This window comes from Macaca mulatta, chromosome 15, assembly GCF_049350105.2.
Source record: "Macaca mulatta isolate MMU2019108-1 chromosome 15, T2T-MMU8v2.0, whole genome shotgun sequence".
Taxonomy (NCBI): Eukaryota; Metazoa; Chordata; class Mammalia; order Primates; family Cercopithecidae; genus Macaca; species Macaca mulatta.
This window is the reverse complement of record NC_133420.1, coordinates 53080222-53107680: the sequence shown is the minus strand read 5'-3', so window position 1 is coordinate 53107680 and position 27459 is coordinate 53080222. Positions and strand designations below refer to the sequence as shown.

The 27459-nt window shown below is 40.1% G+C and overlaps 1 protein-coding gene across 13 annotated transcripts in view; it reads left to right on the top strand.

Moving 5' to 3' along the window:
- The window catches only part of SLC44A1 (solute carrier family 44 member 1), a 197849-nt gene that overhangs the window by 24066 nt on the left and 146324 nt on the right, over window positions 1-27459 (top strand). For 3 of the 13 annotated variants that reach the window (XM_077968383.1, XM_077968378.1, XM_077968382.1), the window contains exon 1: window positions 21656-21815. The exons of 9 other annotated variants lie outside the window; for them this stretch is intronic. The gene's annotated coding sequence lies outside the window, so the exon portion shown is untranslated. Of the gene's footprint in view, window positions 1-21655; window positions 21816-27459 lie in introns of those variants that run through there. One more of the 13 variants, XM_077968386.1, reaches the window with a different exon arrangement.

Below are 27459 nucleotides of genomic sequence, written 5' to 3'. Positions count from 1 at the left end.
TTCTGTAGAGTGGTCTGGCTCGCCTTTTTCTTTGGGAAACACTAAGTGTCAGTATCGTTTGGTCATTTCTCTTGTACTCATCAGATTTCCTGAGAGAAGTCTCTTCTGAGCTCCTGGAAAGGATATTAGTCTGGCTGCCAGAGTCCTGGTACTCAAGCAGGGAAAGAAGGTTGGGGTGGGTGTTGGTTTCAGTATTCAGTGTGTAAACTTCCACTTCATCCTTTTGTTTTCTGTGTGGTACCTGTGTGTGGTCCAGCTCTTCTGGGTAGAAGAGGGGCAGTTGTCCAACTGCAGAGAAGATCTGAAAGCTCTCATGCAGCCCAATGAATCCTTCATTTTTAGCCCCATTGTCATCTCCAGTTCCAGAGATATATTAAACCACTAATTCCTGAGTTTTGAGGGAGTTTTATGGCGTAAGTGGGTTCACTTCCTGTCTTTTCCCACTGCTGGCTCGGGATTCAGCTTTTTGGAGTATACTAGGTCAATTTATTCTCCCACCTGCTTCATAGTTCCAAATATTTTAAATCCCTCTATTATTTCAGTGGAGTTTTAGAAGGGAGCAGAATTCAGTGCATGTATTCAGTTAGTCAGAATTTATGACTGTCCAAGTCTCTTTCATTGATCTGAGTTCTATTTTAACAATCTTCTTCTTTTTTTTTTTTTTGAAACGGAGTTTCGCTCTTGTTGCCCAGGCTGGAGTGCAGTGGCGCGATCTCAGCTCACTGCAACCTCTGCCTCCTGGGTTCAAGCAATTCTCCTGCCTCAGCCTCCCGAGTAGCTGGGATTACAGGCATGCACCACCACACCCAGCTAATTTTTTGTATTTATTAGAGACAAGGTTTCACCATGTTAGTCAGGCTGGTCTCGAACTCCTGACCTCAGGTGTTCGGCCTGCCTCAGCCTCCCAAAGTACTGGGATTACAGGCGGGTGCCACCACACCTGGCCAACAATTTTCTTAAAGTGGGGTATGCAAAAAGCAACTCACTAAAGTAGGTATAGGTAGTCCTTTCTTCTGGATTCTTAATGTTGCCTAATGTTGAATTTGCTTTTTCAACGACTTCACTTACATTACCTTGCTGTTCACCAAAAGCCCTTAAAAAAGCCAACTTTCCCTTTTGTGCTGTTGTTTCTTGTAGAATTTTAAGAATATAAGTATGAAGTTGGAATTTTCCGCAAGACATTTAAAGCTGTTGATTTTTGCCCAGCTTTATAGACTGTCATGAGCTTTTATTTTTTATTTTATTTTGTTTTTTTAAAATTTTTTTGTGACAGAGTCTCGCTCTGTCGCCCAGGCTGGAGTGCAGTGGCACGGTCTCGGCTCACTGCAACCTCTGCCTCCCGGGTTCACGCTATTCTCCTGCCTCAGTCTCCTGAGTAGCTGGAACTACAGGCGACTGCCACCACGTCTGGCTAATTTTTTGTATTTTTATTAGAGACGAGGTTTCACCGTGTTAGCCAGGATGGTCTCGATCTCCTCACCTCATGATCCGCCCACCTCGGCCTCCCAAAGTGCTGGGATTACAGGCGTGAGCCACCTCGCCCAGCCTGAGCTTTTATTTTTATTATCCAGTGTATGTGCTCTTCCTTTCCCAGGTTTCTATTATCTGATTAATATGCAGACATAAATAAATTTATGTCTGCATGTTTATTTAGGGAACACCTCCTGATTGTGGCATTCACTGTAGGGTGGCCTGGCTGGCCTGTTTCCTTGAGAAACCCCTAATGGCAGTATCTTTTGTCCTTGATATTATTTATCATTTTATTTTTATTTTTAAACGTTTCCTTTCAGATCCTCTCTTTAGACAATCACTGTCTTAAGCTGGTCACCTCTTTTCTCAAGATGATTCTGGCAGTTTCCTATACAGCTGACCTGTACTTTAGTCCATTTCGTCCCATCTTATCCCCTGAACTATTACTAGAGTTACGATGAATAAATTTTAATAAAATTCAGGTATATTATGTATTTCCCAATTTCCATTCTTCTATCAAAAAAGGACAAGACTTTAGCCAGGAATGGCTTACTCAGGTACACGTGTTGGCTCTTACTGGTCACCTCTTTCTTGTCTAAGTGCCCACGAACCCTCCCTTTGGTATTCTGTTGTACAGTTTTACTCAGAGTTGACATTATGCTCAATTGCTAAGTGGGTAGCATACACTTTCTTCCCCCTCTTAAAACCAGGGATGCTGCCATGTTCCTCTCTGTGTTGTATTGCCGTGGTTCTCTACGGTTGCTTGAAGACTGCTGCCAGCAGTCTTCTTTGCACAAATCCTCTTGGTGTTTGTTCAGGCATGTGACTTGTGTGGACCACCAGGGTGTGAACTCTAACCTGGGAGACAGGAGAGGCAGGTCTTAACTCTCTGTTCTTAGTGTGCCACACTAATAACATGTAGAAGACACTCAGTAAATGTTTCAGTAAGCTTGTTTATTTGAAACAGTTTACTCATCTACTAGAGCTTCAGTGTTTATAGACCAATATTGAATCCCATCCCACTAAATTTTGGTTATACCTGTAAGGTTATACTTGCTTTCTTGTGTTAAAGTGTTAAAATTTATTGAAAAAAATATATTTTCCCAGTACCTGTTGATGTCCCAAGCATTGTGCTGGGCTTTGGAGATATCACAACGCATGACAGCTCTTAACTCTCATGGAACTCAGTGATGTTTCATGCATGATCATCCTCTCCACTTGTTTATTGACATTGGAGGTGGCATATGTGATGTCCCTTTTTCTAAAAATTTTTCTCCTAAGACTGTCTGTAGTCTTCTTCACATAATCATATCTGACATGTGTCAACTTTGTTGCTGCCACCCTAGCCCAACTTGTGGTCATCTTGTGCTTAGCTGCCTACAGTCCTCCTCCACTCAGTAGCCTGAGTGATCAAAAAGGTGATTCAGACTCCACATCCTCTCCCCTCCAGAGGCTTCCATCACACTTAAATATAATATCCAGACTTCTTTTCTACCTTACTCTGGCTCTGCCTCCCTCTTCACCTGCCCACTACCGCCCTTCTCATTTATTATGTTCTGGCCAAGTTCATGTTGTCAAACACGTCGAGATCCTTCGTCTTTCAGGGTCTTCCTTTTCTCTCTGGCTCTACCCTTAGATTTGCCAGACTTCCTCCCTCAGTTCTACACCTTGTACCCTAGCTGTCATTTTCTGTTTCTTTACTTGGTTGTATTTTTTCAGTGATCATCACCTGAAATAATTATGTATTTTTTTTTTATTGGCTTTCTCCCAGCATATGCACGGGATTTTGTCAGATCTGTTGACTGCTGTATCCCCAGTGTTAGAACAGTACCTGGTCAATGTTTGTTGAATGAATGATGCAGTATTGTATCAACTTACATTGTTTTTTCTACCTCTCCATTTTTAGTTCAGAGCCCTTTGGATAAGACAGGCCAGTTTCTGAACAAAGGCATTCTTCCAGACTTAATTAGGTTCCCTCTTCTAGGGTTAAGTGCTTAATCTTTGCAGCATCTTGAAATGGTAAAAACTAAATTCTATTCTTTGATGCCATCTGTGTAATCAGTGGTTAATGTAACTTTTCACACGCTTCTTATTCCTGTTGGAATAGATGAAAAGACCAAGTGTGGCTTTAAGTCCTTCTGTTTTATAATTCCTGGACACATTTCTCAAATTTCTGCTGCAGGTTTTCTTGTTATCCCATAATCTCGACAGGTTTTCTCTCACCTCTTGGATTCCTCCTGTCAGACCTTGTTAGGCTTGTTAATTTTCTGTATAGCATGGAATGATGCTTTTCTAGAAGGTTCTGACAAATCCTTACTGTCATTTATCTCATTGCTCCTCTGGTAGAGTCTTTCATTCCTCTCCTATGTTCCCTTGTTTCTTTTTTTCCCCCCTAAATCACTTCCCTTAATTCCAAGTGGGTGGAAGGAAAAGGAATGGAACTTGGTCTTAAAGGATGAATAATGACTTCCTTGGGATATCAGTAAAGGAACTCTAGTCTGCAGGAATGGTACGAAGAAACACATAGAAGTGGGAAATGTGTAATGTGTTTGGCAAAAGTGGTTTGGGATGGCTGGAGTATGTGTTTATCTCTAGTGTGAAATCTGGCCAGAAAGGTAGATTGTGATCTTTTTCTTTTTTTTTTCTTTCAGACAGAGTCTCACTCTGTCGCCCAGGCTGGAGTGCAGTGGCGCAGTCTTGGCTCACTGCAACCTCCACCTCCCAGGTTCAACTGATTCTCCTACCTCAGCCTCCCAAGTAGCTGGGATTATAGATGCCTACCACCACGCCTGGCTAATTTTTGTATTTTTAGTAGAGACAGGGTTTTGCCATGTTGGCCGGGCTGGTCTCGAACTCCTGACCTCAGGTGATCCTCCTGCCTCTACCTCCCAAAGTGCTGGGATTACAGGTGTGAGCCACTGCACCTGGCCTGATTGTGATCTTAAATGCTAGTTTTAGAGTTACGGAAGTCTGTACTTTAGTCTCATAATACTTTTGTTTCTCTGGTGTAGAAATTATTTTGTTATGTTTTACATATTTGTTGAAAGCAAGAGTCTATTTTTATTTTTTCCTCATCTTCAACAGTATCTAATAGAGTAGCTTGCACATACTAAGAGTTCAAAGTTGAGTTGAATTGAATTCTGATAAAAGGGTTTAATTTTCCCAAGAAAATCTAGAAGGCTGGACTCTCTACTGAATTAATCAAAAGGAGAAAATATATAATTTTTTAATTGTACACTTTATATGAGTCTGTACTGTGGAGAGATATATATATATATATATATATATATTTTGTCTTCTTTATATCTCCTACCTCACTTTTCCTTTTTGTAATATGTAATCACCACAACAGGCAGTGTTGGGATCAAGGAGAGGGGCTTGGGAGATATTTAACTCCTCAGTATCTCCGTCAAGTCCCCATTCTTTGATAGGACAGTTAATCTTTTCATAATCTTCAGTGCAGCGCTATGCAGAGGCATGTTCATGTACCTCCGTCCAATCAGAGAACTGCTTGTGTCCTACAATGCAGGAAATCTGGAACCACCATCACGAACAAACTTATATTCCTTTGAGAAAGGCTGAGAGAAAAAAAAAACAGCCGTATGTATTAGGTATCACTATTCTCTTTACAGGTGAAAAAGCTGATTCATAAAGGTTAAAAGTCTAAGATTATTTAGCTAGGAAGCAAATGAGTTGGAATTAGAACACAAGTGTTATATTACTTTATTTCCCCTAATTTTTTAGGTATCCCAAATTCCACTTAAGGATGATGAATGGCCTATTGGTCAGTTGAAAAAATTCAATTTGTGCAGCGTTGGCTAGCACAAATGCTGAAAGTAGGTCTCCCCATCTGCTAAAGGATATAAGCAAATTCATAGCCTCTAGCCTTTCTTGTGACACATGCATGAAAGTAGGTAATAAAAAGAAAAGTGAATATTATTTTATGCCACATTAAGTATAATATTAAAATAATTTCATTCAGTGTGTTTAATTTTCTTTCATATGTATATAATTTGTATTTTTTTATTTTTTTCTTCCTTGAGATGGAGTCTTGCTCTGTCACCCAGGCTGGAGTGCAGTGGTGCGATCTTGGCTCACTGCAACCTCTGCTTCCCAGGTTCAAGCAATTCTCTTGCCTCAGCCTCCCTAGAAGCTGGGATTACAGGTGCTCACCACTACACCTAGGTAATTTTTGTATTTTTAGTAGAGACAGGTTTCATCATGTTGGCCAGGCTGGTCTCGAACTCCCAACCTCAGGTGATCTGCCTGCTTCGGCCTCCCAAAGTTCTAGGATTATAGGCATGGGTCACTGCACCCAGCCCAATAATTTTTATTACAGTAAGAGTTTGATTAGAGTATGAGTGACCAAAATCTATTCCTAGAACATAGAGTTATTGGTGAATTAGAAGGGGGTGGATGTTATTCCTTATTGTCAACATGGTTCATGTAGACTGTGGAGATGAATGGATTACATTTGGCTTGTATTAATGCTTACAAGCTGTATTTTTCCTTTTTTGCTTTTTTCTAGTTCTTATTGAACAGCATTGATTTGAAAAATTCATATGTAAACTCAGGATGCTGGGCTCTTCTACCATTTCATGGTGGATGATTTGTGTAAAATTGCAACAGTGAATTTCATTCAAGCAGTAGGAATCTTGAAGATGTGAGTCCATTACTAGCAAATGTTATGTTCTGAATATATTGTCTGAGTTTTTTTTTTTACCTGCAATCACAGAGCAGTGACAGCTCATGCCATTGTACATAGCCATATCATACTTCGTTAAGCAGTTTTGTATTGCTCTAAAATCGCTGTTTTTGCTTTTTCCTCAACAATATGTGTCTGATTTTTTTTTTCTCTTAGTAGGATTAATAATAATCTACTTTCCCTGGCCGTGATGCTCTTTAGAGATCAAACAGCATTTTTAAGTTGCAAGGAACCTTCCACCCTGTTGTCTTCTGCTTTTACACACCCACACAGTCACATGTTAATGAATATGATAGTTCTGTAGGTTATTATTTCTTTATGCATATAAATATGTTTCATGGTACTTAAAGACAGGGTACGGTAGTAATACTGACATTGATGTTAGAGGGAAAAGTAGTGAATAAAGCCAATAAAAAAACCAGTAAAAGATATATCCATCAGTGAGGTTGTGTTTATGCTCATTATAGCAAACTCTTTATTCATTCATTCACTAGATAAACCACTAATTCACATTTTACCAGATGTTCCCCTTAAGCAATATGAAGCTACTCCTTTTCCACTTTGATTCTGTTTTGCAATATATCTTTTCTACCAGCATTAGATTCAAAGTTTCCCCTGGACTGTGCCCTCAGTATACTCATCTGGCCTTTGTCACTGAACAATAATTGTACTGGTGGAGGTGTATTGGCCTTTTTGAATGAGCATCTTCACTGCTGCCTCACTGCTTTTACTTACGACGTCCTTGTTTGGAATTTTTCTTCCTCCTATCTGAATCCTATCCTGATTAGCCAGTTCATATTCCCTCCTTTCAAGAAGCCTTCCTCTTCAGTCCGCGCTGACCACCCCCTTCTCTGAACACAGTATAAATTACCTTGGGTATTGTTACCTAAGTGTTTCATGTCACCTACCTATAGAAATATCGAATCTTTTAAAGCATAAGATGAGGCCCTATCATTCTGAGCATGAAACAAGTTCTTCTGCCCAGAATTTCATAACATCTTGTTGAACAGTATGGGTAGAGTAAGTAACAGTGACACAACTATGTATCCATTGTTTACTTTGCTATATATAGTGGTATGTATTTTACATATACTGTGGTTAACCTCACAACTGTTACAGGTGAGGAAAATAAGGCACACATAGGGTTAAGTGACTTGCCTATGTCATGTAGTAGTTTCTTTGTAGTAGAGCCAGGAACTCTTAGTTATCTCATCCATTCCAATCTGTGAGTTTTTCAGGTGTTTCTATCTTTCATAACCTTGATCCTATAGAAAAGTAAGCACCTGTACTTTTAGAGCAATGAATTATATAATTTGAAATCCACACATGGGAACCCAAGTTTAAATTCTTAGCAATAATGATATAAAACAGTTCAATAGTATTATGATTTCAAAATTAATTTGAAATCAATTTGAAAAATAATAAATTTTTTTCTTCAAAAGTACAGCGTTAAAGGCTTGGAGCTTGTCTTGACACTAGTCTTGACAGGAAAGTGGTGTTTGAGAAACAACTACACAGCCGTAGCATGTATTAGTGAGGCCGATCTCAATTTGTTGTAATGCTAGATTTACATCACAGATGGTAGCTTCAGCTTTGATTTCAGCTCTTTCATGAAAAATAATGTGTTTTACAGCATCAGGGATTGTAAACACGTTCCAAAGTTGAGCGCATGTCAGAAGTTTGGGGATAGCTCAAAGCTTAGTAAATTCATCTTCAGAATGTCATGAATATTGAGTTTTTGTTGATCATATTTTGCTTTCAGCTCTTGCATTTTGTTCATGAAAATGTGAGCCATGCAATGGGATAAATGCTTGGCAATTCAGGTCTGTTCCTGAGGGATCCACCTTGGACGTAAACACAGACAATGAAAGTGTGATTCCTTATAAAATTTGTAACCTTCTTTTGAAATTGATTTCTAGGAAATATTCTCTAAGTTTTAAATTTAGTGATTCTGTTGAGTTTGAGGGTTGGTCAGCTTATGAAAAATCAATGCAGTCTCAACTTCTTTGATCCACATGTCTGGTTTGAATCAGAACACTTGTGTTTCCTGGATCATATCAGCAGTGCTACTGCTTTTTTCCCCCTGTAGTTTCAGTTTTGGTGTGTTCAGATGTCTTGTCGCATCATGGAAGAACAATCTTTTTTTTTTTTTATTTGAGACAGAGTCTTGCTCTGTCGCCCAGGCTGGAGTGCAGTGACCTGATCTCCACTCCCTGCAAGCTCCGCCGCCTCCAGGGTTCACGCCATTCTCCTGCCTCAGCCTCCCAAGAAGCTGGGACTACAGGCGCCCGCTACCGCGCCCGGCTAATTTTTTTTTGTATTTTTAGTAGAGACGGGGTTTCACCGTGTTTGCCAGGATGGTCTCGATCTCCTGACCTCGTGATCCGCCCGCCTCGGCCTCCCAAAGAGTTGGGATTACAGGCATGAACCACCGCGCCTGGCCTTATTATTATTATTTTTTTTCTTTGAGACAGAATGTCGCTCTGTCTCCCAGGCTGGAGTGCAGTGGCACAATCTCAGCTCACTGTACCCTCGCCTCCTGGGTTCAAGCAGTTCTCTTTCCTCAGCCTCCCTAGTAGTGGGGATTACAGGCGCCCGCCACCATGCCCAGCTTATTTTTGTATTTTTAAGAGAGATGGGGTTTCACCATGTTGGACCAGGCTGGTGTGGAACTCCTGGCCTCAGGTGATCCACCCGCCTCAGCCTTCCAAAGTGCTGGGATTATGGGCGTAAGCCTCTGCACCTGCCCGGAAGAACAATCTTAGAGTCACCAGGGGGTATGACAAGTTGAGCCACTCTGAACCCTTTAATTTCAAGTGTCCTTGATCTGAGGAAGCAGCTTAATAAATCTCTTGAACAAGTTTTCACAACCTAGCCATATGAGTGCATTAAAATAAAGTCAACTTCTATGCACCTTTTCATCTTCTTTCAAATATTTCTTGGATTTGTGAAGATTAAGGTGACTCAAGAGTCACAATCTCAATCTGTCACTGCTTTCATCACATCATGCAATGAACCTGATTTATTCATTCAGTAAGTAGTTTTTTGAAATTTTTATGCCCTAGGAACTGTGCTAGGTACTGGGGATAGAGCAAAGAACACCAAGCTTATTTTTTAGGGGACTAAACAGAGACACAGGTAAAATATACAGTATAGCGATGAAGATATATACTGCTTTGGAGAAAATTAAGTTAGGAAACGGGGATGGGGAGCCGTGTGTGTGTGTGTGTGTGTGTGTGTGTGTGTGTGTGTGTGTCTGCAGTTTACAATAGGGTTGTCAGGAAAAGCCTCACCGGGATGAGGGGGCAAACAAACTTGGTATTTAAGAAAGGAACATTCCAGGCAGAAGGAATAGCAAGTACAAAAGTCAGGAGGCAATCCTGAGAGCTGAAGTAGCATCAAGAAAACCAGAGTAGTCTGAGAAGTGGAAGGAAGGGAACAGCAGGTCCAGGCTATTTTGTGCCCAAGCATCTAGGGTGTTCCAAGCCATTATAAAAACTTGGCTTTTGCTCTGCATGTGGCAGGAAGATATTATGGGATTTCAAGCAGAGGAATAATAAGATCTGGCTTTCTGATCACGTTATTGAAACTAGTGTTGAGGGGACACGGGTGGAAGCAGATAGAAGGCCATTGCAGTAATCGAGGTGACAAATAATGGTGAGTTGAACCAGAGTGGTAGCAGTGGAGAGCTGACAGGACGTGGTCAGATTCTGGCCATATTTGGAAGACAGAGCCATCAGCATTTCTGAACTGAATAGATGCTGTGAGAAAGTGGCAATAAGGTTTTCAGTCTGAACACCTGAAAGTGGAATTATTGTTTACTGAAGTAGGGAAGGCTGTTGGTGGAACAGGTTGTGTAGAATATGAGGAGTTGGTAATAGATGTGTGTCGTGAATGAGACAATGGAACTCAAGTGTGGCAGCCTCAGCTCTTGAATACACTTCAGAAATTTGCACACCCCTCTCTTTACTGCAGTTACTCCATTCATGATAATGATTTAAACTTTTCAGGGTTTAAATTAAGTGTTTTAGATTCCCTGATGGCAGGTACTCGTGCCTGTTAGCTAACTGGGTTACAAAAAAATCTCAAATCTCAAGCAGGCCACACTCTGGTAAGCAGGTGGCACCAGATCCAGTGGTTCTATGAAGACGCAAATGTTTCTGCTGCCACACCGTATAGGTGAACCTGGAAAAAACAAGCAAACAAAAACAGAATAAAATGGAAGCCGCAACAGTAATTGAAAAACACAATAAACAACCCATGTTTGCAAAATCAGGCACTGAAAACAGTAAGGCTGATGGGATTTGGGACAGACCAATTAAAACTGAGGAACTTTGTAAACCAAGTAGCCTAATAGGGCTTGGTCCTTCCCATGTAACCAAGTAGTGCATGGGAAGTACTCAAAAAATGTTAGTGGCAGTTGTTCTGTTGTTGACACAAGAGTACTAAAAAACAAAATAAAACAAGAGCCAGCACAGTCAACTCTAACTGGTACTTGTTTCCAGTATCATAGTCAGAAAATTCTATGTAGCTGTAAACCCTGGGGCTCATACTTTGTTCTTTGGGAAATAGGTTTTAGAGGGTATTTGTCTTCCAATAGAGACCATTTGGATCAAAATTGAAAAGTTGATCCAGCATATAGCCTTTCTTTTTTTTTGAGACGGAGTCTCGCTTTGTTGCCCAGGCTGGAGTGCAGTGGCGTGATCTCAGCTCACTGCAAGCTCCGCCTCCCGGGTTCACGCCATTCTCCTGCCTCAGCCTCCTGAGTAGCTGGGACTACAGGCGCCCACCAACATGCCTGGCTAATTTTTTGTATTTTTAGTAGAGACGGGGTTTCACCATGTTAGCTAGGATGGTCTCAATCTCCTAACCTTGTGATCTGCCCGCCTTGGCCTCCCAAAGTGCTGGGATTACAGGCGTGAGCCACCACGCCCGACCCAGCATATAGCCTTCTTAATCCATTGTTTTAATACAGGGAGGAGTGTATTTGCAGCCTTCCTTTTTTTTTTTTTTTTTGAGACAGGGTCTCACTCTGTCACCCAGACTGGAGTGCAGTGGCGCTGTCTCCACTCACTGCAACCTCCACCTCCCAGGCTCAAGCAATTCTTCTCCCTCAGCCTTCTGAGTAGCTGGGATTACAAGTGCACCACTACCACCTGGCTAATTTGTTGTTGTTGTTGTTGTTGTTGTTTTTAGTAGAGACTGGGTTTCACCATGTTGGCCAGGCTGGTCTCGAACTCCTGACCTCAAATGATCCACCCGCCTCAGCCTCCCAAAGTCCTGAGATTACAAGCATGAGCCACTGCGCCTGGCCGTATTTGCAGGTTTCTCATCTGCATTTGCAACTTTGCCAGATAACTTAGAAGGAAAGTATAGTGGTTTTTAAAGCCACTGAATCAACTACCACTTATGCTAAAGTAAGTCACTTCTGTAGACTTTCAACTGTTTTCCCCCCATTACGGTCATCTTGTATTGCCAAGGCTTTCTCTTTAATCTTGAGAAAACTTGTCTCTGCTTGAAAACATTATTATGCTGGGAAAAATTGCATGTGAGCCAATGTGACTTCACCATTATGCCAACAGCATTCATCTGTTGCCAGTCAGGTATGAGGTAATGCCTGTCAAAGAAACACACTGCAGCAGAACAAACTGTGCTGCTGACCTAAGACTCCTTAGATCTGCCCTTCCACCTGGGAACCAAACTCAGATCTACCTCCTTATTGATAGTCTAGGATTTTTCAGTTTAAAATAGGTATTCAGTAAGAACAACCTTAAGTTGTTTTAATAATATGCTCAAAAAACATTTGAGAAAGCTCAACATCTTTTTTTTTTTTTTTTTTTTTTTTGAGACAGAGTCTCGCTCTGTCGCCCAGGCTGGAGTGCAGTGGCCGCATCTCAGCTCACTGCAAGCTCCGCCTCCCGGGTCTACGCCATTCTCCTGCTTCAGCCTCCCGAGTAGCTGGGACTACAGGCGCCCGCCACCTCACCCGGCTAGTTTTTTGTATTTTTTTAGTAGAGATAGGGTTTCACCGTATTAGCCAGGCTGGTCTCGATCTCCTCACCTTGTGATCCGCCCGTCTCGGCCTCCCAAAGTGCTGGGATTACAGGCTTGAGCCACCGTGCCCGGCCTTTTTTTTTTTTTTTTTTTTTTTTAAAGCCATCTTAAAACTAGGAAGAGAAAACTATCTTTTTTTTTTTTTTTTTTTTTTTTTTTTTTTTTTTTTTTTTGAGACAGAGTCTCACTCTGTCGCCCAGGCTAGAGTGCAATGGCACAATCTCGGCTCACTGCAACCTCCGCCTCCCAGGTTCAAACGATTCTCCTGCCTCAGCCTCCTAAGTAGCTGGGACCACAGGTGCGTGCCACCATTTCCAGCTGATTTTTGTATTTTTAGTAGAGATGGGGTTTCACCATGTTGGCCAGGATGGTCTTAATCTCTTGACCTCATGATCCGCCAGCCTTGGCCTCCCATAGTGCTGGGATTACAGGCGTGAGCCACCGCGCCTGACCGAGAAAACTGTTTCTTTAATAAGATCCACCGTCTTAAACCAAAAAGCCAGTCTTGTACTCGACAGTGATACAGTAGAGCATCTTCAGTTTACATCAGGAATATATAAGTAAGCCTTTTATCACCATTAACATTGCTTTAGAAGTTCTAACTCGTGCAATAATCCACAATACCAAAGTAAGTATAATGATCTAAAAGGAGATAAAATACAAAAAAAAAGAAAATCAACTAAAAATTATAGGTGCTGTATTTGTTAAGTATACAAAAATCAGTATCTTTCTCAAGCGTTAGCAATAACCAGTTAGAAACATATAGTATAAAGAACATCCCATTTATCAAAGTTTCAGCAAATATAAAATTAGAAATAACCCTAACAAATATGTCCAATTTTGAAGTGAAGAAAACTTATAAAACTATAGTGTTCGGCCGGGCGCGGTGGCTCACGCCTATAAACCCAGCATTTTGGGAAGCGGAGGTGGGTGGATCACAAGATCAGGAGATCGAGACCATCCTAGCTAACACAGTGAAACCCTGTCTGTACTAAAAATACAAAAAATTAGCCAGGCGTGGTGGTGGGCGCCTGTAGTCCCAGCTACTAGGGAGGGTGAGGCAGGAGAATGGCGTGAACCCAGGTGAGATCGCACCACTGCACTCCAGCCTGGGCGACAGAGTGAGACTCCATCTCAAAAAAACAAAAAACACGTTTCTTGAGGTTTTAAAAATAAATAAATGAACTAGAGGGACATTTGTTGTTTCTGGATACAAAAACTAGAATACTGAGATGTCATTGTTTCAATTTAATATGATTTGAATAAAATTGACAAAATGATTTACAAAATGATTCTAAGCAAGAAGCATAAAGGGAGGACTAACATCAAATAAAATTTAAAAATAGTGGTCAACACTGTGTTGCAGTTTGGCAATAATGATAATGAATTGAGGTCTTGGAGGTAGAATACATGGATTCCAGGTCTAGCTGTGACTTATCAGCCACATGACTATGGCCCAGGTACCTAATCTCTTCAAGGATAACTTTCTCACCTGTAAAGTGTGGGATTAAATGAGATAGAGAGTTGAGCAAATTGCTGGTACATGGGAAGTACTCAAAAAAATGTTAGTTGCTATTTTGTTGTTGACCACCATAGTATAAATAAGAATTTATTATTTGTTAAAGGAGCCATTCTGAATTAACAGTATTACACTATACATCAAAATAAATTCCATGAAACCATAAACAAGTATTAATAGAAGAAAATAATATTAAAAAGCTAAAGAGCTTAAAAACATTGAGACAAGGTCTAAAGTCAAGTTGATTTAGCTGTACAAAAATTTCTATTTCTGCAAAAAGAAAAACAAATTGGGTAACAAACTGAGGCAGAAGTAGTGTCGTATTGGTGTTTAACAACCAGCTCTCCAAGTGAAGAAAAAAAATCCAGATTTGCTACATTTGCTGATTTCCATGGTGTATATGCTCCCACTATGACTCATTTTAAGCTGCCGATGTAAAGTCCATGAGCAGGAGTTAGGAAGAAATGTGCAAGATTGGCTGTCATGAGCTGGTGTGAGCCCGTGTGAGCTCACTGCGGCACACAAATGGCACAGGCATGGCAGAACATGCTGAGAAACCCTCTCAACATCACCCAGCCCACCGAGGTGAACCTGTGACTCCCAGGCCAGAGCACATTCGTTTTTGTAGCTGCCTTCCCCAGGCGGCATAAGATAGACATAACAGAGCAAAAAATTCAGTGTTATGGAGAGCACCTTGGCAGGGATCTGGGCCTGCAAATGCTCTCAGTAGAGAAAGCCCTGTAGAGTGGCTGGGGCCTACCCTGGGAGCAGCCTCTTTGGGAACAAAGTCATACCATGGCTGAAGATTAAGGATAGAGGTATTGCTAGGCAAGTGCTCTGGACCAGGACAGAGATGTTCCTCTGGTGGCTTCTTCTCTTTCTGAAACCCGTGATATTCTGGGCAGCGGCGCATGTGTTTTACTGTCTTCCTTGGTAGGGTGCTTATAGTCTTTCTCTTTGGTTTTTACTATCTTTTTGATATTGTTTAATTATTGCCTGTAATAGTTTTCATAAATGTGGTCACCAGAAAGATGAGTCATGGAGGCAGTGGTAGTATGTGAGTGCATGAAGGGTTGTGTCTAGGAGTGATGAGTCAGGTGATATCTTGTAGTAAAGAATGTGTCTCATAGTGACCAGGCAGATATGATATCATCAGGAAGGGAGGTTTGAAGGTATAGAGGCTTGGGGTCCTTTGCCATGTTTGTTGACATAGGGCTTCCCTCAGGGGCTTGCACTTTTTATTCCACAGTGGATGACTACTAGCTGGTCATTTGGTAACCCAGGCTTACATGTGCCATCTTAAAATGGGTTGTTCCTTTGTGATTACATCTGTAGTTCTAATAGAAGATCAGCTTATTCTTGGGTGGACTTTGTGGAAAGAAGCAGGATTTAACTGGGTTTCAGAGAAATGAAGACTTTGTGAATTTGGGAGCCATATTGTTTAAGTTGTATAGTTATTTGAAGCCTGTGATTGAGAATCATTATTTAGGGCAGTACAGAAAGAACAAATTGACATGGAGTGGGATGGGGTTCAGAGACTGAAGAGAGAAGAAACTAGTTACTTTTGTGGGATTAACACAGATTAACTTTACACTGTGAGAAAAGTAGCTGTAACAGATGCATAGAAGACTGGCTGGTGGGCAAGATGAATTGCCATAATTGTATACAAACCAGTCAAGGTCTGTCTGAGCTTGGGACCTGGCTTTACGAGTGGGATGTCTTAATGACTCATCGGGTGTGGAGGTTTACAGATGCCTGTGTTTTTAGAGCATTTACTTATTCAAGTTAGGCTTATTAGTGTTCATTTTTCTTGGTTGCTTTTTTTTTTTAAGAACAAGTTTAGTATCTCTCATTTGTAGAGCTATTAATTTGATAATTCAGTGTTCCCCCTTACTTATTTGAGTGTGTCTAATCTAATCACTTTTGATCTTTAGCTGACTTTCCTTAACTCAGCTTCTGGTGTGCCCATATGTTTTCTTGTGAATGTTTGCTGATCATGGAACCATTGAATGTCAAAGTTGGAAAGGACTGCAATAGTCTTCTAATCAGACTTGTCAACTCTGTATTATTTTCTTCCCTACTTCCTTCTTAATAATAGATTGGGTCTTGATTTTTTTTTTTTTTGAGACGGAGTCTTGCTCTGTCACCCAGGCTGGAATGCAGTGGCGCAATCTCAGCTCACTGCAACCACCGCCTCCTGGGTTCAACCAATTCTGCCTCAGCCTTCTGAGTAGCTGGGATTACAGGTGTGCGCCACCATGCCTGGCTAAGTTTTGTATTTTTAGTAGAGATGGGGTTTCACCATGTTGGCCAGGCTGGTCTTGAACTCCTGAACTCATGACCCACCCACCCCCCCCCTCGGCCTCCCAAAGTGCTGGGATTACAGGCGTGAGCCACTGCGCCTGGCAGGTCTTGATTTTTAATAGTTGGAATTTGCCAAGAAGGAGGATTTGGGGGTTTTGTGATAATATATCATCTTCATATAGAGCAGTCACTTGGAGATAACCCATTGGTCATACCTAGGGGTAGCTGAAGGCCAGCTGATTGTCTGATGCTGAAATGTCAGTGCACATTCAGTGGCCCCTGCTGCAGGGTACTTCAACCTTTAATTTTAAACCTTGGGCCACAGGTGGGAGTTTAGTTGGACTTTGGACCCAAATTTTAGGGCCGGGTTAAACTCAGCACTCTCATGTTCCTAGGACTTCCTCCATGGTTCTGATCTATTTCGGGGCATGGAGAGGGTGCTGGAGGTTGGTTGATTGTGGAGAAACAACCTTGTGTTATCCAAAGATAGTAAGGCAAGCCTGCAGATCTAAGAGCTGCTTATTTGTAAATTATACTGAAATGCTAGGAGAAGTTCTCTGGAAACGGTCTAAATTGTAGTTCTTTAATATTTTCTGCTTGTAGAATTTGAATGGGGAGTACTTGGTGTGGTTTAGGTTTTACCAAGGAAGGCCAGCTGTTGGCCATGAAGAGGCACTACTAAGTGTCGTTGACCTTAGAATCCACAAAGCCCCAGGGCTTTGGAGACTTAGAACTTAATTTTGCTAGATTTAAAGTGTACTCTCCTCTTAACGTAGAATTCATGTAAAACTACATCATAAGACACACTTATCAACCCAGAAGGCTAATTTATTAAAGAATCAACTGACAGGCAGACCAGAAATTTTTTGTCAGTTTGGTAAGCATGAAAGTAAAGCCAAATTATTATTAAGAACTATTACATCTATTCTTAATAGAAAAGTAGTATGGTTATTTTTTAAAAATCCAGTCCCAATATGTGTGAGTCCTTTCTCATTCCACTTTATGAGATAGCAAGCATTAACAGCTTAGTCTGTATATGTTCTTCCCAAATGTCTGTAATTGCAATAAGCTCCCTTGCTCTATTGCTTTTTTTTTTCTATAGCTCTCTAATTATGTTGTGCACTCCACTTGTCACCCTGTGGGAGGCAAGAGCACAGTCAGAAGGTTGCCTGATGACGTGGAATCAGATGAAGGGACAGGGAGTAGGCTGGATGACCCACGGCGCAGCCTCAGTTCAGTAACCTGAATTGTCTGTTCAACAATAAAAGCACGTCTGCATGAGAAGCTGGGTGCCAGAGTTCACTCTCCTATCACCCTTTCCCCAACAGTTTGGAAGGGCAGTATCAAGGTTTATCTCTCAGACTTTGATTTTTCACTATAACTACCCAGGTACAAATCCTGGCACCTAATAGGTGCTAAGTAAATAGTAGTATGTATCTACCTGCCCTATCCATTTCGTATTTTCTGACAAATACAATCTTTTTTTTTTTTTTGTAAGAGATGGGGTCTCACGATGTTGCCCCGGCTGGTCTTGAACTCTGAGCTCAAGCAATCCTCCCACATCAGCCTCCCAAAGTGCTGGGATTATAGGCATGAGCCACACACTTGGCCCTGACAATCTTTCTGTAACTGTGTTTATACTGCAGTCTGGTTTGCCTTGTCACTCCATCCTGGACTCCATCCTGGGCAACAGAGTGAGACTCCGTCTCAAAAAGAAAAAAAAATGTAAAAAAAAAAAAAAAGATGATATTTCTTATTCAGATCTATTTTATATTATATTTTAGTTGTCTGCAACATTATTTACCCTTTTCCCTTGTGTTGCCTACAGAGAGATGGAAAATCAGCACCTTATCTAGCAATTCTAGTAACTTCTGATTTCTCGGAAACATGCTTCTGTTCATCAAATTTCTTTATTACCCAAGTCTTTACCTTAAAGACCTTCCACTTTCATCTTGCATATCTGATGTGGTAGCTATATGAAAAGTGTTCATATGGAGTCTGTCATGAAGTCAGCAGAACTCTGCAGGTGAAGTGGTCAATGTGGACCCTTTGAAGTGTTTTAATGTGATTTCTTTTATACATATAACAAATTTATTGAGATATAATTCACATACCGTACAAAATGATTTTTAGTGTGTTCATAGAGTTGTATAACCACCGCCACAATCAGTTGTAGAACATTTTTATCACCCCAAAAGAAACCGCATCCCCATTAGCAGTCATTCCCCATTTCCTCTCAACTCGTACTTTCTGTCTCTATAAATTTGCCTATTCCGGGTATTTCATATAAATTGAATTATATAATATATGGACTTTGTGCCTGGTTTCTTTCACTTAGAATGTTTTCAAGGTTCATTCATGTTGTAGCATGTATCACTACTTCATTCCTTTTTATTGCAAAATTATATTCTATGCCATGGATGTACCATATTGTGTTTAATCACTCGTCAGTTGATGGGCATTGTATGTGATTTTTTTAATCGCAAAGTAGCACTTTAAGTATTATTGTTTTTGAAATACAATCGAGTGTTTTATAGAATTTAGGTGGAAGTTACAGACGGCTAGGAGAAAAACAGTTTGTTTCTACCTGTTAAATATCACTGCAGGTGTTTTCTTCAAATATCAAGAATAATATTTGGACATTTGGAAATTACCTTTGAAATCAAAAGAGAAAATATGTTAATATGTTACTCTTGTTTATGGCCTATAATTTTCCTGTACGAAAAAGTTAACCATGTAAAAAAAAATAATTTGCCCACTGTCTCACGCGTCCGTGTGAAGAGACCACCAAACAGGCTCTGTGTAAGCAACAAGGCTGTTTATTTCACCTGGGTGCAGGCGGGCTGAGTCTGAAAAGGGAGTCAGCAAAGGGTGGTGGATTATCATTAGTTCTTACAGGTTTTGGGATAGGCGGTGGAGTTAGGAGCAATGTTTTGCCAGCAGGGGGTGGATCTCACGAAGTACATTCTCAAGGATAGGGAGAATTACAAAGAAAAGGGTGGGGGAGATTACAAAGTACATTGATCAGTTAGGGTGGGGCAGAAACAAATTACAATGGTGGAATGTCATCAGTTAAGGCTATTTTCACTTCTTTTGTGAATCTTCAGTTGCTTCAGGTGATCTGAATGTATACGTGCAGGTCACAGGGGATATGATGGCTTAGTTTGGGCTCAGAGGCCTGACACCTATCTGGCCAACATGATGAAACCCTGTCTCTACTAAAAATACAAAAATTACCCAGACATGGTAGCATGTGCCTGTGGTCCCAGCTACTTGGGAGGCTGAGGTGGGAGAATGACTTGAACCTGGGAGGTGGAGGTTGCAGTGAGCCGAGATTGTACCACTGTACTCCAGCCTGGGTGACAAAGTGAAACCCTTTCTCAAAAAAAAGTATTTTTAGATAAATTAAGCTATAGAACATACTGTGGTATTTTTACTGCAATTCTTATGCCTCTCATTTTCCTCTTTTCCCTCCTTTTTTCCACATAGTTCATTCCACAGTGTCTACACACGATATGCTAACCACAGTAAACAGAGCAGAGCAAAGTGTCATGGGTCCTGGCCCAACTGTCTGGTTCACATTCCTGCTGTAGTACATACTGACCATTTGTCTTGAGCATATTACTTAACCTCCTTTGTCTCAGTTTCCTCATCAGTAAAATGGGAATAATAACAACATCAACCTCATAACACTTGTTCTGAAGAATAAATGAGTTAATATAGGCAAAATGTTTGGCACATGGAATATGCTCAACAATATTAGCTGAAATCTGTCTCTGTATGGTATTATGATTTAGTGTTACACAGTCACTTTAAGTACTTGTGTAAAACATCATTTTGGTAATATTCTTAATTTTGATTGATCTATAGTCTTTTTCTACCTTAATATGCGCAGCTTTTCCTATAATTTTGCCAGCCCTCAATTATGAACTCAAATGGGTTGTGTTATAAAAGGGAGGACAACCAGGCACAGTGGCCCATGCCTGTAATCCCAGCACTTTGGGAGACCAGGGCAGGAGGATCACTTAAGGCCAGGAGTTTGAGACCAGCCTGGGTAACATAAACGAGACCCCATCTCTACAAAAATAAAAATATCAGCCAGGTGTGGCAGTGCATGCCTATAGTCCTAACTACTCAGGAGGCCACGGTGGGAGGATAGCTTGAGCCCAGAAGTTTGAGGCTTCAGTGAGCTATGATCGTGTCACTGCGTTGCAGCCTGGGTGACAGAACGGGATTCTGTCTTTAAAAACTAAATAAAGTAATATATGAAAGGGAGAACAGAAAAGGTAGAAACCAGAGATAAGGAAGGCAAATTAGCAAGAAAACAGCAGAAAAGTAAAAGAAGCTGAATCTCTTAAGCTCCAGCACCCTTCCTTTCATATGATAATAAGTCATTTGTTGAATGAATGGATTTTTAATAGTTTGGTTGATTATGGGTTTCAGAATTGAAGTTTCCTTCAACTTCTTTTAAAACTTTATGACTTCACAGTCTATATGTGTATCAAAGCATCATGTTGTACACCTTAAATATATATACTTTTTACTACTCAATTATACGTCAATAAAGCTGGGTGGAAAATTTAAGCTGTAAAAAAGGCATTTCAGTTTTCCTCATTGTGTTGTCATTTGAAAGTTACTATTAATTTGTTTCTTACACAATTGTCTCTAAAACTGTGTACTCATTCATTTCTTCTGGTTGTATTTCCCTTACAACTAGTTTTTCAGTTTTCAAACACACATTTTATAATATGTACAATATGGGAACAACTTAAAGATGTTTGAGATGAATATTTGTGGGAACTCACTTTTTTTAATGCTTCATAGGGAAGCATAGCCCATTGGGAAAAGACGTTAACAATGATTTAGGGCCTAGTCCTAGGAACTTAAAATCATTTATCCTGAAAACAATGCATGGTATAGGGTAGTTGTGCTTACCTTGCTGGTGGGGAGGTCAGTTCAGCTGATCATACTCCTATTTAGAACACTAGCTAGAATTCAAGCCCAGGTTTGTGTTCCTTTCCCTCTACACACCCATTTACCTCTCTAAATTGCCAGTTTTCCTGCATTCTTCAGGAGAAATCTTGCTCCTACCTGGGTCGTTCTCAGCATACAGCTTTCTAAGGAAGTTTGAAGTGTTCTGATCTCCCATCAATAAGTGTTAGGTAAAATGACTTAAACATTTTCTGGTGGCTTTGATACTGTATCTTTTTATAGGTAATGAGGAAGTAGAAAAAGCATAATCTGGATCAATGGGAGCATATATTATATATATGTATGTTATTTCTTTCATAATTAAATAGCATTAATGGAAATCAGAATGAGAAAAATGCATTATAAATCAAACTACTTAAAAATTGCATCATCGCTTTCCAGTGCTTATATATTTGCATATTCTCTTTTGCATATTTGTATAATCAGAGCATAGATACAATTTCAAACCATGTTTCTAACACAACTGTTTATTATAATCGTTTTTATATGTTACTATACAGCCTTCATAATTATTTTTATGACTGCTTAATATCCCATTCGTATATTTATTTTCTATTATTGGATAATTTGTAATTTTTTTCTCGTAATAGCATTGTATTGAACATGTGGAGCTATTTTAATGTGTTTTTTTGTTTGTTTTTTGTTTTGAGACAGGGTCTTGCTCTGTCACCAGGCCAGAGTCTGGTGGCATGGTCACGGCTCACTGCAGCCTCCACTGCCCGGGCTCAAACGATTCTACCACCTCAGCCTCCCAAGTAGCTAGGACCACAGGTGTGTGCCACCACGCCTGGCTAATTTTTAAATTATTTATAGAGACAAGGTCTCACTGTTGCCCAGGCTGGTCCCAAACCCCTGGGATTAAGCGATCCTCTAGCATCAGCCTCTCAAAGTGCTAGGACTATAGACATGAACCACCATGCCTGGTCCTATTTTAATATTTTGGATTATTTCCTTGGGCTTCTGAAATGTATTGCCAAATTACTTTCTCAAAGTGGTTAACCAATTTACATTGCTTTCAGTTTCTTAACCAATGTTGTCAGCGTTCTGAAAGTTTTTCAGTGGGAGTAGCATCCTAACTATGAACTCTTATTCTCTGATTTCTAGAAATATAATGAGAGAGGTTGGCATTGTCTGCATCCACTTCCCCCAATGGGTGTGTGACCAAATACATTTTGGAGAATCTTAGAATAAAGGCTCAAGAAACCCTGCTTGAAAGACTAGACTTTGTTAACCCGCATTTCCAAAACTTATTTAAAATGGGATTAATTTTTCTCACATAATCCATTAACAAACATCCTTGGGAATTGCCGACCATATAATATCTGCGGGAAAAGGAATCCGCTTATGATGCAATAGATACTTTTTGGGAACAAAATCTTATGCAAGAAAAGCAGTAAGGCTGTCTCTTCTAACATCATGCCACTCCATGGTGAGAGACCTAGCCTGGTTTATTTATTCACTAAATAAATGTCCTGAGAGCCTACTTACGTGCTAGCTGTGGTAACTGTTGGGGACATAGAAGTTAACAAACCCAAGTCCCTGTCCCCAAGTAGACGATAAAGTGGGAAGACTGAACATTATATATGCAACCATTTAGGGGAAGCTTCTGTACACATTGTTTTGCATGGAATAGGTTTTCATTTGAAGAATATTTGAGTGCTTTCTATAAACAATGTTAATCCCTGGGTTAAACAAAAAATAGACACTTTACACTTACCATCAAAAAGGTCATCTACTGGGAAAACATAAATAATTATAATATGGAATGATAATTACTGTAATGGTATTTACGTAGTGTGCTGTAGAAACACAAAGGAAGGGAACCTAATTCACCTTATGGATTCCTCCAGTAGGGATTTGGTTCACTTAAGAGTTTTATGCCACTGCCATAGAACTGAACACATACTTGTTTCAGTGCGTGACTGCTGTGAACTAAAAACATCTTAATTGGCAAAGACAATACCTAATTTTGATTTAGAACATAAATTTACCAAATTCTGCTCACCTATTTGCTATATTATGATCAGTGCAATCTTCATGTTACTTCTGTATAAGTCATTATAAGTCAGTTCTCAGTGTTTTTTATTTTATTTATTTTATTTTATTTTTTATTTTTTGAGATGGAGTTTTGCTCTGTTGCTTAGGCTGGAGTGCAGTGGTGCAATATCAGCTCACTGCCGCCTCCACCTCCCAGGTTCAAGTGATTCTCTTGCCTTAGCCTCCTGAGTATCTGGGATTACAGGTGTCCACTACCATGCCTGGTGAATTTTTTTATATTTTTAGTAGAGATAGGGTTTCATCATGTTGGCCAGGCTGGTCTCTAACTCCTGACCTCAGGTGATCCACTCACCTTGGCCTCCTAAAGTGCTGGGATTACAGGCATGAGCCACCGCACCTGGCCTATAAGTCAGTTTTTATCTGTTCCATCATGGAAAAGAGAGCAAGGTTGGAGTAAGAATCTTATATTGTGTATGCATGAAATTTAAAAAAATGGTTACAGCATAGCCAGAAAAGTCAGTACACCCATTAACAGTCTGGAAACTGACTATACTGTAGCCGATGGGAGGTGTGAAGTAGAGCGTTGGTCTATCAGTCTGTCCTCAGTATCATCAAGTACTGAAGAAATTCTGACCCTTGTAGATGTGATAAGAAAAAAACAAAGCCCATGAAAACTATAATTTTAAAAAATTAAATAGTAATTTTAAATTATAAAGGTTGCTTACCACTGATTCAGGAGAAAGACAAGTTAGAGGTATTGTTTGAGGATTGCAGACAAGGTTTGTCTGTATAATTTTGATTGTTTCTTTGATAATAGAGGTAAAATATGTTATTAGCTATGTTGTAGAGCAGGATTAACTTGGCCTCTGCCCAGTAATTGTTATGTGTTCATATGCAAGAAAGACAGTCATTGAGAAGTCTGATGCAAGACAGACATCTTTGTAACAGGCCCACAATTATTTTTTAGGGGAATTGGAGGCAGAATGAAGTCACTGGCAATTTATCTCTCTGTGATCTTTCTATCACTATGTAAATACCTAACTTACAAAGCAGCTCTAGTTGCCATTTCCCCCTTTCTCCTTAAATGGATGAATGTTTGTGATTTCGTATAAAGTTCATGAACTAAGAAAAGCAGTTGGGCACAGAATCCTGTATCTTTCCACGCAGTGTATCTTATTACCTTTAACTGTCTGTTAAAATCATGCTTTTAGTTTTACCTTTCCATAATGAATTTCCATCACCAGGCTTAGCAAATGAAACAGATTACTTATGGTAACCGTAAGTAGTTATGCACTCCAGATCCTTGACAGAGCCTTCCCAAAGGACAGGCAATGTCTTTCAAAATCCTATTACAAGATTTTATTTGCAGATGCTAAGAACAGAAGGCTAGAGCCGCCATAGTTTATTGCCACTCAACTTCATCAGGTCTGCTCACTCTATTGAAAACTGTGGCAAAAATGATATATATCAACTCTTTTATTTTATTTTTTACCACTCTGTGCAAATAAAAGCATATTGGGTAATTTAATGAAGCAGTATGTCCTTGGAGGGAGCTTTAAAGATTCTGAATGTACAACTATTTGTCTTTAATACTGGAGGTTTCTGTGTAAAACTGGCAGGAGCAAACTAAAGTCTTCACAGACCAATGTTTGCCACATACACAGTTGAATCGCACAAATGTCTATGTAGCGGTGACCTTGGAGATAGATGCATTCAGTGACTAATAGTGGCTTTTGAGGTGTGTCAGGGAGTAGTTAGGACAGTGAAAACTACAGCAGAGCTGCTGGAACTGTGGGACCATTTTGGAGATGGTCTGCTAACTCAGGAAGTGCAGACCATGATGTTCAAACAAAAAATTGGGGGAGGGGTTGATTACTCAACAAATCACCCATTTCAACCCAAGGATGCATTCTGAACTCTGTGCTTGATGAGAGTACATCTTAGCTTGCTTTGGTCTTCCCAGGTATAGCTGGCTTTTCATCAGAATCTGGGAAAAGGAGCAGCGATGGATCTGTGCTGCAAAGATCTAGGCACACAGGAGGAATAGCATTCCTGTGCTTATCATGAGGTATAGGCTTCAGGTTATATGGGATTCCTGGCCTGCCAGCTTAACTCTCCTTACTAGTGACCTGTAAGAACAAGTATATGTTGATAACCTTGTCAGAAGGATACTCTTGATTGTGCTTAAATTTCTAAGCTTCAGTACTTTGTTAGTAGTTAATACTTTTATACCTCCCAGTTGATTAGAAAAAATACAAGAATATGGGTGGTGCCGTAGTGGTGAAATGGCATCCCAAATGGTATTGGAATCTGTAATGGTTGGTCCCTTATTTGTTTGCAGGCTTAACCCTGCCCATATACCACTTCTCTTCCTTGGGACCAGCCTCCCAGGCTGCTATTTATTGTTACTTTGAATGTCGGAGAATGCAGTTCTCTGGCCTAGTCTGGGGGAATGCCAAAGGAGCATGTAGTCCTTTAGCCTGTCAGAAATTACAAAAAACTAGCCGGGCGAGGTGGCGGGCGCCTGTAGTCCCAGCTACTCGGGAGGCTGAGGCAGGAGAATGGCGGGAACCCGGGAGGCGGAGCTTGCAGTGAGCCAAGATCTGGTCACTGCGCTCCAGCCTGGGCGACAGAGCAAGACTCCGTCTCAAAAAAAAAAAAAAAAAAAAAAAAGAAATTCCAAGTTGTAGCACCTCTAGATATATGTGACCAGATAGTACTTAACTCATTGTTAGTAGGGATCTCACCAGTGACATCTACATGAAAATATTATTCCAGTAGCTTAGTAAATATAACCCTAGACAATAAGTGTCAGAAAACAAAGGAAGATATTTTTCCTCATTTCTGAGGCTGAAAGGCCTTTTCCTAACTGGAGCCACAAAATCTTTAATGTATAAAAAAATCTTGATATGAAGTGAGAAATGGCTGATTTTTTTTTTTTTTAAGCAGCTTAATGTCCTGTTTGCTACTAAACATTTCTGGGTGTAATAATTCTTATTTAGCAGTCAATATTTCCCCACGATAGCAACCAAGAATTTTTAGAATGTTTTGGGGCACAAAACACATTATATTTTAGACACTGAAAGATCATTTTAATGTTTGCCTCAGAATATAAGCTCCAAAAGTTTATGAGGTAATTTCAACAGTTCTCACAAACGCTTCTTTAATGTTCCCCATGTCTATTCCTGCAGTATCTTTTCTGTCTCTATCTTGGCATCACTCACGCTATCTTAGTAGTTAATTTGTCTCTTTCCCACTTAAACTAGAGCTCAGTGAGGACAGGGGCTGTCTTGTTGTTGCATCTCAAGTATTTTGTGTGGTACCCAGTATTTATTTGAAGAATCAAAGAAATGCTTAAGAATATTTTCTGAAGCTAGGTGTGGTGGCTCATGCCTATAATCCTAGCACTTTGGGAAGCCAAGGCTTGATCCAGGAGTTAGAGACCAACCTGGGCAACATGGTGAAACCCAACCCATTTTTAAAAAACAATTAATGGAGCATGGTGATGTGTGCATGTAGTCCCAGCTACTCAGGAGGCTAAGGTGGGAGGATCACTTGAGCCTGGGAAATGGAGGCTGCAGTGAACCGTGATTGTGCCACTGCACTCCAACCTGGGTAAATGAGCAAGATCCTGTCTCGGAAAAAAAGAATATTTTCTGAAAATCAAGCAACTTTATATAATTGACTCTAACCTTTTTATAGCACATTTTCCATTATTTTAAAACCTGGTGTATGAAGGAAAGATTGATAGCATTAGGTAGTACTCTTATTATATTACTTATAAGAATCTTTTGGGAAGCTTTGTACTTCTGTCTTAATTAGGAGAAAGTCATACAGGCAGTAAGCACATAGTATGAAAAGAGAGCAGGAATATTCAGTCTTTGCCTTTAGATATTACCTAGATGTCTTCTGACTTCCAGGGTTTTGGACCTACCTGCCTCCATATTTGAGACCTAGTTAACTCTTTTTGTATGTAATCTGGATCGTTGATAATGCTTGTCTGATCTTTTGATATCTTCCTAATCCTTCCTGCCTGACCTAATTCTGTGCACTTGATACATAATTGCCAGACCTTTTCCTACTTAATTGGCCCCTTGGCCTTGGCCCACCCTGCCTGCCATATTACTGCCATATTACAGTGATGGCTAATTTGACCTAATTGTTTACAAGATATCACTTACCAAAACCTCTGTGTTTTACTATTATCTACAAATACATTTATTCAACAACTGTGTATTTGCAGTCACATGAAAATTTAGGTTAAAACATTTTACAGGTTTATTTACTAAAAAAAAAAAATACACCCTTACTATAGCATATCAAATTCACTAGAAGGCCTTGAGTTTAGTTATTAGGGCTCATAGTGAATATGGAGTCTAAGACATAGTAGTACTATGACTTCTATAAGAGATACCAT